Source organism: Drosophila miranda (genome assembly GCF_003369915.1).
Source record: "Drosophila miranda strain MSH22 chromosome Y unlocalized genomic scaffold, D.miranda_PacBio2.1 Contig_Y2_pilon, whole genome shotgun sequence".
NCBI classification, from domain to species: Eukaryota; Metazoa; Arthropoda; class Insecta; order Diptera; family Drosophilidae; genus Drosophila; species Drosophila miranda.
This window is the reverse complement of record NW_022881614.1, coordinates 3,021,345-3,036,814: the sequence shown is the minus strand read 5'-3', so window position 1 is coordinate 3,036,814 and position 15,470 is coordinate 3,021,345. Positions and strand designations below refer to the sequence as shown.

General features: G+C 42.2%; 1 long non-coding RNA gene across 1 annotated transcript; it reads left to right on the top strand.

Annotated features, from left to right (window-relative positions):
* The first annotated feature begins 242 nt into the window (after positions 1–242).
* Positions 243–824, top strand: LOC117193813. Its single transcript, XR_004474710.1, has 2 exons — positions 243–400; positions 476–824. It is a non-coding gene; the product is annotated as an uncharacterized LOC117193813 (long non-coding RNA).
* The last annotated feature ends 14,646 nt before the right edge of the window (positions 825–15,470 follow it).

Below are 15,470 nucleotides of genomic sequence, written 5' to 3'. Positions count from 1 at the left end.
TCATGCATGTTTTTGAACCATCGAATTTAATGCGCCAATTCTGCATTATACTGGAAACTTTTGCTGGTGCTACGTGTGAGCTCGAATTACTTCGATTTGCACTCGCTCTTGAAAAATCTAAAAGAACTTCTGCGTGACTATCGTGCTTGACCGATACCCACGTTATTTGTTTGGATAATGTTATTGTCACGGGAAACATCGGGTGTTATATGTTCTGGTTGCGTCAACTGGAGTGACGCTAATTGATTTTGAATCGAAGATTCAATTGTTTTGCTTAAAAATGAAGTTAGTTGTTCCATTAACTGAGCCTGTTGAATGCTTACAGCAGACTGGACGTAGTTAGCGTTTGACACTTGAGTGGTTATTGGAAGGGTTGTGTCGTTGGTTTCAGTTTCTGTTGGTGAGCGATCTAACCGGGATCGTTGAGTTGATCTCGTATTCATACCCCTTCTAATAAACTTTTGGCCCTTTTTAGGTCGATTAGACGTTCCGTCTATTGTGCTAAAAGATTCGTTAGCACTAGTTGGACGTGTTCCTTCGGCGTTAAGCTCGGCTAACAACGTGTTGTTAGAGAATGTTAGTGCCAGAGCAGAACAATCTAATGAACAGGTGGGAAATTTTGGGTTTGTCCTAATCTGTTCCAAAATACAAAGTTTATGGAATTTGTGTCTACACGGGGTGTTGGCTATAATCTCACTAGTTCCCAATACTTCGTTGCAAATTCCACAAAATGGTTCTGCTTCCTGCAAAGCAGTTGTTATATCATCTGTACTTCGCCTTACAGCCATTGTATATCAGACAATATTTAAGGAATTAAAGAAAAACTAATAAAAAAAATTATATAAGAAGATATTAATTGTAATAATAAGGTCTGTCTTTCCCACATGCCAGAATACTTACAAAATATCTATTTGGTTTCAGTAGGCTTTTCTATTTTCGTTAATATGGACTATTTATAGGTTAATGACCTCGTACACTGAATCATTGGACAACTATCGCGATTTGGCAATATAAAATTGTAAATCCGAATAACGCAAGATGCCTAAAGTGAAAAAGCAGGTTTGCTTTGGTCGGTCAATCCAAAATGAAATGAACTGGAACCGCAAAATCCTAAAACAATTCCTGTTTATTCTGATCACTGTATGGTATTGCATAACTGTCTCTGATACTCACAATTCGATACTTTAGGTCTGTTTTGGTCAACCAATCCGAATCAATTGAATTGCAGTTGCTAAATCCGAAAACCGAGTCTAAGTATAAATTTTGAAATCTTTAACCCTTATGCAATATTTTGCAAAAGAAAATGTGTCGCTGAAATTTTGATGTATTACCGGTTGAGTTTGTAGAACCAAGGCAAGATTTGCTTGTCTTATTAAAATAAACGGCCTATATAGTAAGACACTATAAATCCAAATTTTAATATCGGCTCTTAATTGTTTTTAGATTCTAAGGCAAGTTGCCTGGCCCCACGTTGGGCGGCATAAATGTGTAGTGTACCAGAGTTTAAATATATATAGTGACATGTCCATAATTCCATCCACACAAGTACCCCATCCACACAAGTAACAGGACACCACTGAAGAATCAATAACTGATTCTTCCCACACTCCAGCTAGAGTCCACTAATCTAAACAATAGACCCTATTGATTCATCAACGCCAGAATCACGCCACCCTCAAGAAATCGATCCGTTAGAATCATGCCACTCATGAGGACCAATCAGAGCTAGTCATAAAACCAAGAAGTATCACATTCCTAGCTCACTCATGTAATGCAACACCGATCGCCAGCAGCGGATGCCTTTGATCAAAAGCCGACGCATCCCCAAACATCGGTCCAGGCACGTACGCCACCGACACGAAGATGCAGCCGAGGAAAGCAGCACCCGAAGCCGGAGTCGAGAGAAGGGCTCATGGAAACTAGCAAACAATAGAGAAGTCAGTTCCGTTTGAGACAAGAAGACGTAAAGTTAAGTCGGGAAATTCAACCAATCTTGTGACATAAAGAAATTAAGTACTAAAAATAAAATCTTTTTTTTAAAGCTAAATTTCGAGTTGCGGATATTTAACTGGCGCAGCCGGTAGGATTTCGTTTAAAATTAACTCCTATATTTCGGTAATGGTCAGCTTGTGTAATTTCTAATTACTGTGATCACGTAATCCCGGAATCGTTAATAAAATTGTGAAATCCGCCAAAGAACCTATGTGCTGCAAGAACATACGATTTGCAAAACTAAATTTAAGTGAACTGAAGTAAGCAGAGGACACCAAGGAATCAGTGAAACACTAAATACAAAATCAAAAAACTTACAAGTGAACCAAAATAAAGTTCAAAACTACAACAAAACAAAACCCAATCAACACCAACAACTACAACATGGCGTTACCATCACCAACATTGAGCGAAATCCACTTGAACCAGGCACTGCTGTCGATCCGACAAATACCTGCTTTTGATGGTTCATCTGGACAGTTGAGTTCGTTCATCAACCGAATCGAATATGTATGCAGTTTATATCCAACTGAAGATCTTCGACAACAAAGGATCCTATTTGGAGCGACCGAGATCCAACTAACAGGAGAGGCACAACGCATATCGCAGATGATACAACCCAACACATGGCACGAACTGAAGACGGCGCTAATCAACGAGTTCAAAAATCACACACCATATGAAGAACTCTTACGACAACTATACACCACCAGATTCAACGGCAGTCTTCGTAAGTTTATAGAAGAATTAGAAATAAAAGCATTATTAATAAACAATAAGCTAAACTTAGAAAACATACCAGAAAATAATGTCATTTATAAAAATGCTTTGAATAACACAATTAAAGATTTCATTACTCGAAAACTTCCTGACAGAATGTTCATGAAAAGATATTACTACATTGTCTAATCTTAAGAAGGCAGCACAAGAAGAAGGATTATACGAAACTAGTATAAAAGATTCAGGTACAAATAAAGATCAATCGAAATCATCTCAATCAAATCGAAAGAATTTTGGAAATTATTATCCAAATTATTATTTGGATTTTTTTTTTTTTATTTGGAATTCCAAATTATTACTACTAACTATCACAATCAAACTCAGAATTCATCTGGAACAGGTCAAACTAATCGAATAAATCAAAATCAAAATTCCCAAGATCCTGGATTATATAATGAGTTCAAAAATTCTTTCAATCAAGGTAGGGCTCAGAATCCATTCAATCAGCAAATATCTCAAAACCAAGCCAGTGGGAGTAGACCCAACCAACCTACTAAAAGATCGAGGGAGAGCCAAAGTGGCCAAATGAAGATGGACGTAAATTTTCATCAAGCCGCCTCGGAAGAAACTGAGGAGGACCCTTTATAAACATTACCATTAATAAAAGAACATTAAGGTGTATCGCTGACTCGGGATCATCGATCAACATTATGAAAGAAAATTATACAGATTCCGAGATAAAAGACGATAACCTTACAGTCCATACCATCAATGGACCTGTCCGTTTAACCATAAGTATAATGAGGAATGCGAACAAAACATGTCCGTCCGAACAAAAGTTCTACATACATAACTTTTCCGAGAACTATGATATTTTATTAGGAAGAGAATACTTGATGGCAAGTAAAGCCATCATCGATTACAGAAATGACACTGTAACATTAGGAGCTAGGTCGTACCCAATCATTCAGGGTGGAGAAGCTATTGAAGCCGGCAAGACTGCACAGAAGTGCATAGATCCCTCTACAAAAGAAGAGAAGATCGTACATAAGTGCCTTGACCCATCTCCAGAGGGAGATCAATACTTCGCTTCCGCTCTAGACAGTGAATTAAGGGAATGTAATCAATTAAGATTAGATCGTTTAAACGACGAAGAAAGGGAGGCATTAAAGGTCTTATATGAGTTTAAAGATGTGCAGAACAGAGAAGGTGACAATTTGACTTTCACAAGTACAATCAAGCACGAGATCAAAACTCAACATGAAGACCCGGTCTACAGACGACCATACAAATATGCCCAGATACACGATCAGGAGGTAAATCAACAAATCAGGCAGGGAATAATTCGAAAATCGAATTCTATGAATTCTATCTATGATTCCGAAGAAGATAGATGCTTCAGGAAAGCAGAAATATCGAATGGTAGTAGACTATAGAAGTCTTAATGAAATAACAGTTAAGGACAAATTCCCAACTCCAAGAATGGATGAAATCCTAGACAAACTAGGTAAATGTCAGTATTTCACGACAATCGATTTAGCAAAGGGTTTCCATCAAATACCCATGGAACCTAGCTCAATCCCCAAAACTGCGTTCTCCACTAAGCATGGACATTACGAGTTCACTCGTATGCCTTTTGGGCTAACCACTGCCCCCGCTACCTTCCAAAGATGTATGAACAATCTGCTAGAAGAGTTAATCTTCAAAGATTGCTTTGTATACTTAGATGACATCATTATATTTTCCACTTCATTGGAAGAACACTTGTTGTCACTAAGGAGAGTATTTGGAAAGTTGGAATTGGAATTCATGAAAAAGGAAACTGAATTCCTAGGTCATGTAGTCACTTCTGAAGGAATAGTACCAAATCCAGGCAAGATCTCTGCCATCGTCAAATTTCCAATACCGGAAACGACTAAGCAAATAAAGTCATTCTTAGGTCTGTGCGGTTTCTACAGGAAATTCATTCCTAATTTTGCAAACATAGCAAAACCCATGACACTCAAACTAAAGAAAGGAGCTGTCATAGACCCCAAGGAAGAAAAGTTCGTCGAGGCATTTGAGAGACTAAAAGTACTCATCACCTCAGACCCTATCCTTGCATTCCCAGACTTCGACAAAATTTTCACGGTAACAACCTACGCTAGTAATATAGCATTGGGAGCGGTTTTGTCACAAGAACTCAAGCCGATCTGCTACGCTAGCAGAACCCTAAACGAACACGAAATAAACTATTCAGCCATCGAAAAGGAATTATTGGCGATCGTATGGGCAACCAAGTATTTCCGTTCATACCTGTTCGGTAGAACATTCGAGATACAATGCGATCATAAACCCTTGATTTGGTTGAACAACCTCAAGGAGCCAAATATGAAATTACTAAGATGGAAAATAAAACTGAATGAGTTCGACTTTAAAATAAAATATCTACCAGGCAAAGAAAATCATGTAGCGGATGCCTTATCAAGGGTAAAGATTAACGAAAATCTCCTTGGAGAAGCTTCCAATAGCGTTGGTGCAACTGTACATAGCGCACAGGAAGACAATCTCAATCACATTGCCATCACGGAAAGACCGATTAACTATTACAACCGGCAAATCGAGTTAATAAAAGGCAATGAAGAAAAGGTAGAAACAATTCGTTACTTTCACAAGCTAATCATCAAGATTACGTATAAAGAAATGACTAACACCTTAGCGAAGGATTTAATAAAGGAATATCTATGCATCAAAAAGAGCGCATTATATTTCCATAACGAAATAGATTTTCCTCCATTCAAAAAAGCCTATTTAGAAATCATTAATGCTAACAATATACATATACAAAACGAGGGGGAACGTTGTGAGTTGCTGCGGACACCGCAACTCTACGGTTATACCCGATACTAAGTCAGTATGGCTCTCCTCCGGCAGACGCCGCTAATATTAAACGAAACGACAAAGAGTGCGTGCGAGAGAGACAGAAAATCAGTCTGAGCGTGACGTCGGGCGCTGCGTAGCCACTGCAAATTGATTTGTTCCTATTGGCTATAAAAATGATCTGATCTGATCCAGATTCAGCAATCTGATAGATATGGTCATTATCTATGATTCTGCGTTTTTAGTTTTCTCGAATGTGCAATATTGTGGATGCAACAGATTTTCGTCCTTTGTGTGGGCGGAAGGTTGTGGGGTGAAATTTTGAGATCCACGTTTTAAAGTAAGATCTAACAGGAGTGCGGATACCAAATTTGGTTACTCTAGCCTTAATAGTCTCTGAGGTTTTTGAATATCCCCAGATTTTCGTCCTTTGCGGGGGCGGAAGGGGGTGTGGCGAAATTTTGAAACAAACTCGTCTCGGTCCGATATATTAGGAGTGTGGATACCAAATTTGGTTGCTCTAGCTTTTGTAGTCTCTGAGATCTAGGCGCTAATGTTTTACTCTAAGCAAAGCCGCCTATGCTACGTGAGTGTTAGAGAGAGACAGGGCGAGAAAAAATGAAATTGTTTTCTTGATGCTGGCTATAATAATAATACGATCTAATTCAGATTCCGCAGTCTTAAAGATATGGTCATTCTCTACAATTCTACGGTTTTGGTTTTCTCATATCTTTAAAATTGTGGATGCCACAGATTTTCGTCCTTTGTGGGGGCGGAAGTGGGCGGGGCGAAGTTTTGAAATATTTTTGTAGCAGTGACATATCAGAGAAGTCTGGATCCAAAACATCGTTGCTCTAGCTCTTATAGTCTTTGAGCACTAGGCGCTGAAGGGGACGGACAGACGGACAGACGGACAGACGGACGGACGGACGGACGGACAGACGGACAGACAGACAGGGCTCAATCGACTCGGCTATTGATGCTGATCAAGAATATATATACTTTATGGGGTCGGAAACGATTCCTTCTGGACGTTACACACATCCACTTTTACCACAAATCTAATATACCCCAATACTCATTTTGAGTATCGGGTATAAAAAGCTGTCAAATCAAGCACGAAACTTCTAGATATTCAAAATTACGCTGAATTTAAAGAAACCATTTTAAACGAGGGGGAACGTTGTGAGTTGCTGCGGACACCGCAACTCTACGGTTATACCCGATACTAAGTCAGTATGGCTCTCCTCCGGCAGACGCCGCTAATATTAAACGACACGACAAAGAGTGCGTGCGAGAGAGACAGAAAATCAGTCTGAGCGTGACGTCGGGCGCTGCGTAGCCACTGCAAATTGATTTGTTCCTATTGGCTATAAAAATGATCTGATCTGATCCAGATTCAGCAAGCTGATAGATATGGTCATTATCTATGATTCTGCGTTTTTAGTTTTCTCGAATGTGCAATATTGTGGATGCAACAGATTTTCGTTCTTTGTGTTGGCGGAAGGGGGTGGGGCGAAATTTTGAGATACACGTTTTATAGTAAGATCTAACAGGAGTGCGGATACCAAATTTGGTTACTCTAGCCTTAATAGTCTCTGAGATTTTTGAATATCCCCAGATTTTCGTCCATTGCGGGGGCGGAAGGGGGTGTGGCGAAATTTTTAAACAAAGTCGTCTCGGTCCGATATATTAGGAGTGTGGATACCAAATTTGGTTGCTCTAGCTTTTGTAGTCTCTGAGATCTAGGCGCTAATGTTTTACTCTAAGCAAAGCCGCCTATGCTACGTGTGTGTTAGAGAGAGACAGGGCGAGAAAAAATGAAATTGTTTACTTGATTCTGGCTATAATAATAATACGATCCAATTCAGATTCAGCAGTCTTAAAGATATGGTCATTCTCTACAATTCTACGTTTTTGGGTTTCCCATATCTTTAAAATTGTGGATGCCAGAGATTTTCGTCTTTTGTGGGGGCGGAAGTGGGCGGGGCGAAGTTTTGAAATATTTTTGTAGCAGTGACATATCACAGAAGTCTGGATCCAAAACATCGTTGCTCTAGCTCTTATAGTCTTTGAGCACTAGGCGCTGAAGGGGACGGACAGACGGACAGACAGACAGGGCTCAATCGACTCGGCTATTGATGCTGATCAAGAATATATATACTTTATGGGGTCGGAAACGATTCCTTCTGGACGTTACACACATCCACTTTTACCACAAATCTAATATACCCCAATACTCATTTTGAATTTTGGGTATAAAAATCATAAAGGCTTACTCCACCCAGGGATAGAAAAAACCGTAAATTGGTTTAGGGGAAAATACTATTACCCGGATTATCAAAAACTAATCCAAAACATTATAAACGAGTGTCCTACTTGTAATATTGCCAGCACAGAGCATAGAAATACAAAGATGGCATTCGAAACCACACCTGAAATACTGAACATCAGAGAGAAATACGTCATGGACTTCTATATGATTGATAACCAACAGTTCCTATCATGTATTGACGCATAATCGAAGTTTGCCACTCTTGTAGAAGTAAAATGTCGTGACTGGTTAGAAGCAAAAAGAGTCAGCATGAAAGTTTTTAACGAGATTGGCAAACCTATTGAAATCAAAGCCGACAAGGATTCAGCTTTTATGTGCGCAGCATTGCAAGAATGGCTGAATGCGGAAAACGTCAAAATAGAGATCACTTCCAGCAAAAATTGAATATCCGACGTAGAAAGATTTCATAAAACAATAAATGAAAAATTACGAATAATACCTAGCGAGGATAACCCAGAAGATAGATTCACGAAATTTGAATTAATTCTTTACAATTATAATCATAAAACAAATCATAATACCACAAACAGGACTCCAGCTGATATATTCATTTATGCAGGCTCACCTGATTATGACACCCATCTAAATAAAGTGAATAAAATCACTCAATTAAATAAAAACCGCATAGAGTATGAAGTAGATACCCGCTATAAACTATCTCCTTTAGTTAAGTCTAAGGTAGCAAACCCTTTCAAAAGGACGGGCGAAATTAGACAGGTAGACGAGAAACATTAAGAAAAAAAGAATAGGGGTAGGAAAATAACTCATTATAAATCAAAGTTCAAGAAAAAGAAGAAATCTAATACAAGCAAATATAATAATATAACACAGTTAAAATCCTCATCTTCCTCATAATAACCATCGTAATGGCACAGGGCCAAAACATAGAAATAAATCCTATAGAATCCCAAAACGGAACTATGATATTCAAAACTGGATCGATTAACATACCTATCAATTATGAATACCATTATCTAACTGTTAATGTAACTAAAACTGAAGAGCTATACCAAAATTTGTTATTGTAAGCCACTAAATTCCAGGACATGATCCAACTAAAATATCTAGTAGACAAAGTGCAAAGAGAAATGAACGGGCTAAATATAACCAAAATAAATAAAAGAGGACTAATCAATATAGTAGGAACAGCCTACAAATATCTCTTTGGAACACTAGATCAGGAAGATAAAGTCGATTTGGAACAAAAAATAGAAAATTAAGCCAGCCACAGCATTCAAATGAATGAACTAAAATTAGTAATAGATGCAGTAAATAGCGGAATAAACGTCATAAACAAACTAAATGAAGAAAAAGACAGGAATCAACAAATAGAAATTGTTATATTCAATCTACAACATTTCACAGAATATATCGAAGATATAGAACTAGGTATGCAATTAACCAGGCTCGGTATATTTAATCCAAAATTATTAAAACAAGACTACCTGGAACAAAAAAATTCTGTAAATTCGATACTAACGAAATTTTAATAATTTCCAACATTCCCAAAGACATTACAAAAGTTCCAATCTATAAAATCGTTCCGTATCCAGACGAATTAAATAATATGTTAACAGATATGACACACGACAAGTACTACATACAAAATGAAGAAGTATTTGTTAAAGAAACTAAACTGAAAACCAATGACAATTGTATAAAAGGAATTTTAATGCAAACTCCCTCTAAATGTCCATATTCAAAAACTTTTCAAAACTTTCAAATAAACTTTATAGAACCCAATATACTAATCACATGAAATCTTCCAAAAACAACGCTAAACCAGAATTGTGTAAACCAAGAAATCATAGCGGAAGGAAATCTACAACTGTTCAATCCAGTTAAATGAATTTACAAAATCAAACACAATGTTAGATTTTGCCCAGTACGTTTATGTCAACAAAAACATAACTAAAATAAAACCACTGTAGTATGTCCAAACTAATGAAATAATTATGCAATACACCTGTTAAAGTTATTTTATTTGTAAGACAGCAGAAGATCAGTATACAGAATTATATGTGCTTCCGAGTAACATACGCAAGAGACAGACGCCGAAAGTAGAATATCGATATGAGAACATCGATATGAGAACATATGCAGCAGGGCACATGCGCAGTGTTGTTAGAGATCAATATATAATTATCGTGGCGGTCACTTTGAACACTCCTCCTCAACACAACGCATGTTTACAAACTTTAAATATACTTAACTAATATCCAATAACATGTCAAGCACTTATAAACGATCTTTTAAACCAAATGCGAATACAAATTTATGGTGCTTAACCTTGGCTAAGTTCTTTGTGAGGACATCTGCTATCATCTCATCGGTTGGCAGATACGCAATGTTAACTTCACCTCTCTTGAGAACCTCTCGAATATGATGTATCTTAAGGTCGATGTGCTCTGTAGGTGCAGCTTCAAGTCAATCAGTAGGCTGCGAAAGTATATCGCCTCTTTTGCTGCAGATGATAAGGCTATGCACTCTGCCTCCGTGGAACTGAGGGCAACCGTCGATTGCTTTCTTGACTCCCAAGAAACCGGTCCTCCTGCCAACATGCATACATAGCCAGTGAATGACTTTCGGTTCGTCATATCACTTGCCCAATCTGCATCAACAAAACACTCAATTGCCTTTCCTTGCTTTGTGTAGCATATCTCCCAGTCGATAGTTTTTGCCAAATATCGAAGGATGTGCTTGGCTGCCGCTTCATGTTCGGAATGAGGATCCTTGTTACGTTGTGCTAATTTGTTCACCGAATGCGCAATGTCCGGACGAGTCATAACAGCAAGATAAGATAACTCTCCAATTAGCTTTTGGAACGATGTGATGTCGACCCTGCGGCAGTCCTCTTTGTTGCATGCCACCTGGTAACCAGCTTCAAGAGCCGTGGACGTCTGTCGACAATCTTTCAAATTGTACTGTTCGAGCAACTCTCTAATATACTTCCGTTGGCTGATTGAAATCGCACCCGTACTGCCTTCACGTTTCACCTCAATACCTAAAAAGTATTGCATAGGCCCGATGTCAACCACATCAAATTCTGCTGCGATCTTTATCTTGATATCAGATATATCATCTAGGTCCTTCCACGCCAAAATAATGTCATCTGCGTAGACAGCTATTAGACACATATTTTTACCTGGCTTACAATACAGACAGGGTTCATTGACAGTCGGTATAAAACCAATGCGTTTCAGCGTTGCATCCAACGTAGAGTTCCACACTAATCCTGATTGTACTTTTGTGAAGCCTCAAAACATGATTTGGGTGAACTTCGCTGATGAAGCCGTCAGGTTGTCTCATAAAAACCTCATCTTCCAATTCGCCGTTGAGATACGCCGTGACAACATCCCTTTGATGTAGGTGGAGACCATGTTCGACTGCAAGTTGCGTGGCGTACAACTGGTGCAAATGTTTCCTTGTAGTCGATCCCGTAGCGTTGGCTACAACCTTTCGCCACCAGACGTGATTTGAGCCTGTTCACGCTTCCATCCGGATTGGACTTAACTGCGTAAACCCATCTGCATCCAATCGACTTTTTCCCGCTAGGCAATTTAGTAAGCGACCACGTGCCGTTCTTCACGATAGATTCGTACTCGTCCTTCATTGATGCTTTCCATATCTCGCCTTCAGTAGACCGTTCAGCTTGTGCGTAGTTTTGTGGAACTAGTACGTCTGCTGCCAGTATCGCATTGAGCATATGATACTGCTTCCATGGTCGTCCTGGTTTGCCCGTCCGTACTATGGTTGGGCGTCCTGGTCCTCTTATTGGTTCTGGAAATACAAGAATGTCATTACTAGACCTAATCTCCTCCTGATATTCTGGCTCATTTTCTGGATCTTTAAATTGCTCGCTATCCATTTCGGGTTCAGAGTCCTGCTTTTGTTGAACCTCAATTGATGCCATGTCATTGGAACATGATGCATCTAGTTTGCCCCCTTCAGGTTCTACAAAAATGACATCCCTACTCTCTACGAGTTTCCTGGTTTCTTTACTGACCAAACGGTATGTTTTGGCCGTATCCGAGTAGCCCACCATTATATACTCTAAGCCTTTCTGTGCGAACTTTGATTTCTTTGTTTTATCTAGAGCTATCGCTACTGAGCCAAAAACTCTTAAATGCGATACCACTGGCTTTCTACCTGTCCATATTTCAAAAGGTGTCACCCCGCTCAAGCAGCTGCTTGCCACTCTATTTCGCAAATAGGTGGCAGCTCGAATCGCTTCTGCCCAATAGCATTCACTTAACCCAGCATGCAGCAGCATACTTCTTGCCATTTCTACCAATGTTCTGTTGGCCCTTTCTGCAACTCCGTTTTGTTGAGGTGTATATGGCACTGTTAAGTTTCGCTTTATTCCATTTTGGTTTAGGTAATTATCAAAAACGTTTGATATGTATTCTCGGCCATTGTCGCCTCGTAAAACCTTGACTTTTCTCCCAGTTTGGCACTCAACTTGACTTTTAAATTCTTTAAAAGCCTGGAAAACCTGATCTTTGGTTTTTAGGAAACTTACTGATACATATCTTGAACAATCATCAATAAATGTGGCGAAATATCGATTGCCTCCCATTGACTGCTTTTGCATTGGACCGCATACATCAGTATGTATTAAGTCTAGAACGCCCTTTGACCTGTTTGTGCTCGATTGAAATGGTTGCACGCAAATTTTACTTTTTGCGCATGTTGCACACACTTGTTTTGGCTTGTATATGCCCTTGAGACCTATTACCATCTCCTTGTTAACCATTTCCTTTAATGCGTCAAAATGTACATGGCCGAACCTATTGTGCCATTTGAATGCATCTGCCTCAACATTTACAATGTTCATACACTTTTCCTGATTGTCCTGAACCATAAACAATCCATTTTCCAGATGTGCCTTTATAACAATTTTTCCGTTTTCAAAAATCATCGCTTGATTTTTCTCAAACACAACTTTTTTTCCATGTTTTAATAGTTTTGTGACCGATATAAAATTGTACTGCAAATCTGTTACCAAGATAACCTTTTCCAGCGTAACGGATCTATCACCGAACTTTACTTGATCAGTTCCATGCCCTTCAGCAATAAGTGATTTACCGCCGGCTAAAAATACTTTTTGATTATCTTCCGTGAACGACACAAAGCGTTCCTTGTCACAACATAGTGTAACGATCCGTTCTTTTCCCGTCTGATGCAGCTGGGCTGGCTCAGCGGTCGGTAGGCTCGCTGCAACAATATTTGTATGTTGTCCCGACGACAAGTAAGAAGGCACGGGTTGGGTCTTGTACTGGTATGCTAATATGCTTTATTGGTATCTTAAGTCTATCTTACGCTATTCCGCCTCCGGTGCGGGTTCTCCTCGTGGTTCTCCTCTGTGGTTCGATGAGCATGTCGCTCCCTGGGCCCCCCACGGCGTCGCCGAGCGTGGCACCGCCGGCTCTACTGACTGGGTCTAGCGATTCTTGGCACGTGGCCCAAATCCGCCTCTCAGTCAGGCGCCTGACGCGTTCGCTCTCACTCGACTCCCTTGGCTTTGCGGCCCGAGGGTGCCTCACTCCTGGTGGGATGCGCGTCAAGCGTGGCACCGTTGGTTCAAGGGATTGGGGTCTTTGCCCCTTGTTTGCTCGCTCGAGTCCGCCTCTCAATCCTCACACAACGTGTTCGCTTTCTAACGCTCTTTTCCCTTCGCTTGGTCTCACTCTTGGCGCTCACTGTGCACTTCACTTTTGCTAGCTCCGTTTGCTGACTGTCCTCTGTTCCTGGTCGCGGCCCTCCTCTTATAGGCTCGCTTCTGCGTCAGCGCCGCCGATGCCGCCTGGCGCTAACGGCACTTTCCGCCATGCGGTGCCCGTATTTTTCCATCGGCGTTCCTTCATTCCCTTGTCGCTTTCCAACGGGACCTGGCTGGTGGCGTGATCTCATGACCATATTTGGTCATGCGCTGGGCCACTGCCGGCCCGATCCCGTCATCCCGCGGCTCTCTCTCCAGGGTCCTCCCCTCTCATCTTGGGTCCCCGGGAGAGCTCTCCTCGGGAATTCGCCGCCTCCGGATATCCCCGGATAACGGCCGTTAGCGCTTAACCCTGCACTGCCCCCTACGTGTGGGAATACCTTTCCTCACACTTCCCCTTTTCTTTTATTGGCGGAAAACCCCGGTTATCCGCGTCCCAGGTTTGGGATGCTTCAAAAGCCCCGCGCGACCGGCGCGCGTGCTTTGTTCTCGACCCGGGTGCCCCCTGGCGCCCTCTTTCGGCCTCACGCCTTGCGGTGTTGCCGTACCTCTCCGATGAGCGCGATCGATTCGATTCCCCCTTACCGATAGTTCGCATAGGAGCTTTTTTTTTGCCCCGCCCGATATAGGGTACGGTCGCTATTCTGCCCTACTCGATATGACACGGCGTTGCCCTTACGCTCCACTCGATACAGCGTAGGGTCGTTTCTGTGCTCTACTCGATATGTCGCAGCGTGCGTATTCTACTTCTGGATCGCGAATTCCTCAATGGACTGGAAACGTACTATTTTCTCGCGATGCCGGGTGTTTTCTTTGTTTACCTTGTGCGCGTCTGGTTTTTCCTACTACCCTTCGCTGGGCCGCCTGCTTTCCGCCGGCCCTCTGGATGCTTCGGGTAAGTTTTCCTCCCGCTTTGGCTCCTTCCGCCGCCTTCATTCAAGCTCCCCCGATTCCCCGCTGTTCCTCTGCTGCAAGGTAAGACCTTGTTTTTTTTCTTAAAACACCCCTTTTTTTTTGGTTTTTTTTTTTCTTTTTTACTTGTTCTTGTTTTCAGTTACTTTCTTCTCCATTCTTCTTCTCTACTCTTCCTTTCTCCTCAATACCCAGCCCGGAATACCGGGCTATCCGCCACTCCTCGCGGTTGACGGCACGCCACCGTGAGTTGTCCGCCGACCTCGTCTGGGGCCACGATGCCTGGCGCTGGAGCTCGGGCCGGCGCGCCTTCGCCCGCTCCCCTGGGCACGACGCCTGTCGGCCCAGCTTCGGACGCTCGCCCTGGCCGGGTTCCGGCCATCGCCAAGGACCTCTCTCCCATGGCTCAGGTGAGTGTTGTTCCGCGGCCTCGTCCTTCTTCGCTTCCGCCGTTGCTCTTGCGCCGTCATCCGCTTCGCCGTCGGCCGCCACCCCGGCTTCGGGCGCCGCCGCTGGGCCCTCCGCCGTCAGTGATGTTGGCGTGTTCGTCGTGCCCTCCGTCTCGACCTCTGCCGTCCTCCCGGGCGCCTCCTCGGGCACCTCTTCGGCGGTGGGTGCCACCGCTGAGCCTGTCGACTCCTGTGGCCGTGCCCGCCGCCTCGGGTCCCGCTCGTCACTGGCGCGTGGTGCCTCCTCCCACAGTCGAGCCTCCCTCGCTTCTTGCCCGGGCTGCTGGGGCGCGGGCCCAGAGGCCCACGATATGTGCAGCGTTTGCACGTGCCACATCATGCCGTCTCGCACCGCGGAGCGCACCTCCTGCGAGACGAACGGCCCGATGGCGGCTCCCTGTGGCCCGTGCCAGTGCTGCTGCTGCTGCTGCTGATGCTGCTGCTGCTGACGCTGCTGCTGCTGCTCCTGATGCTGATGCTG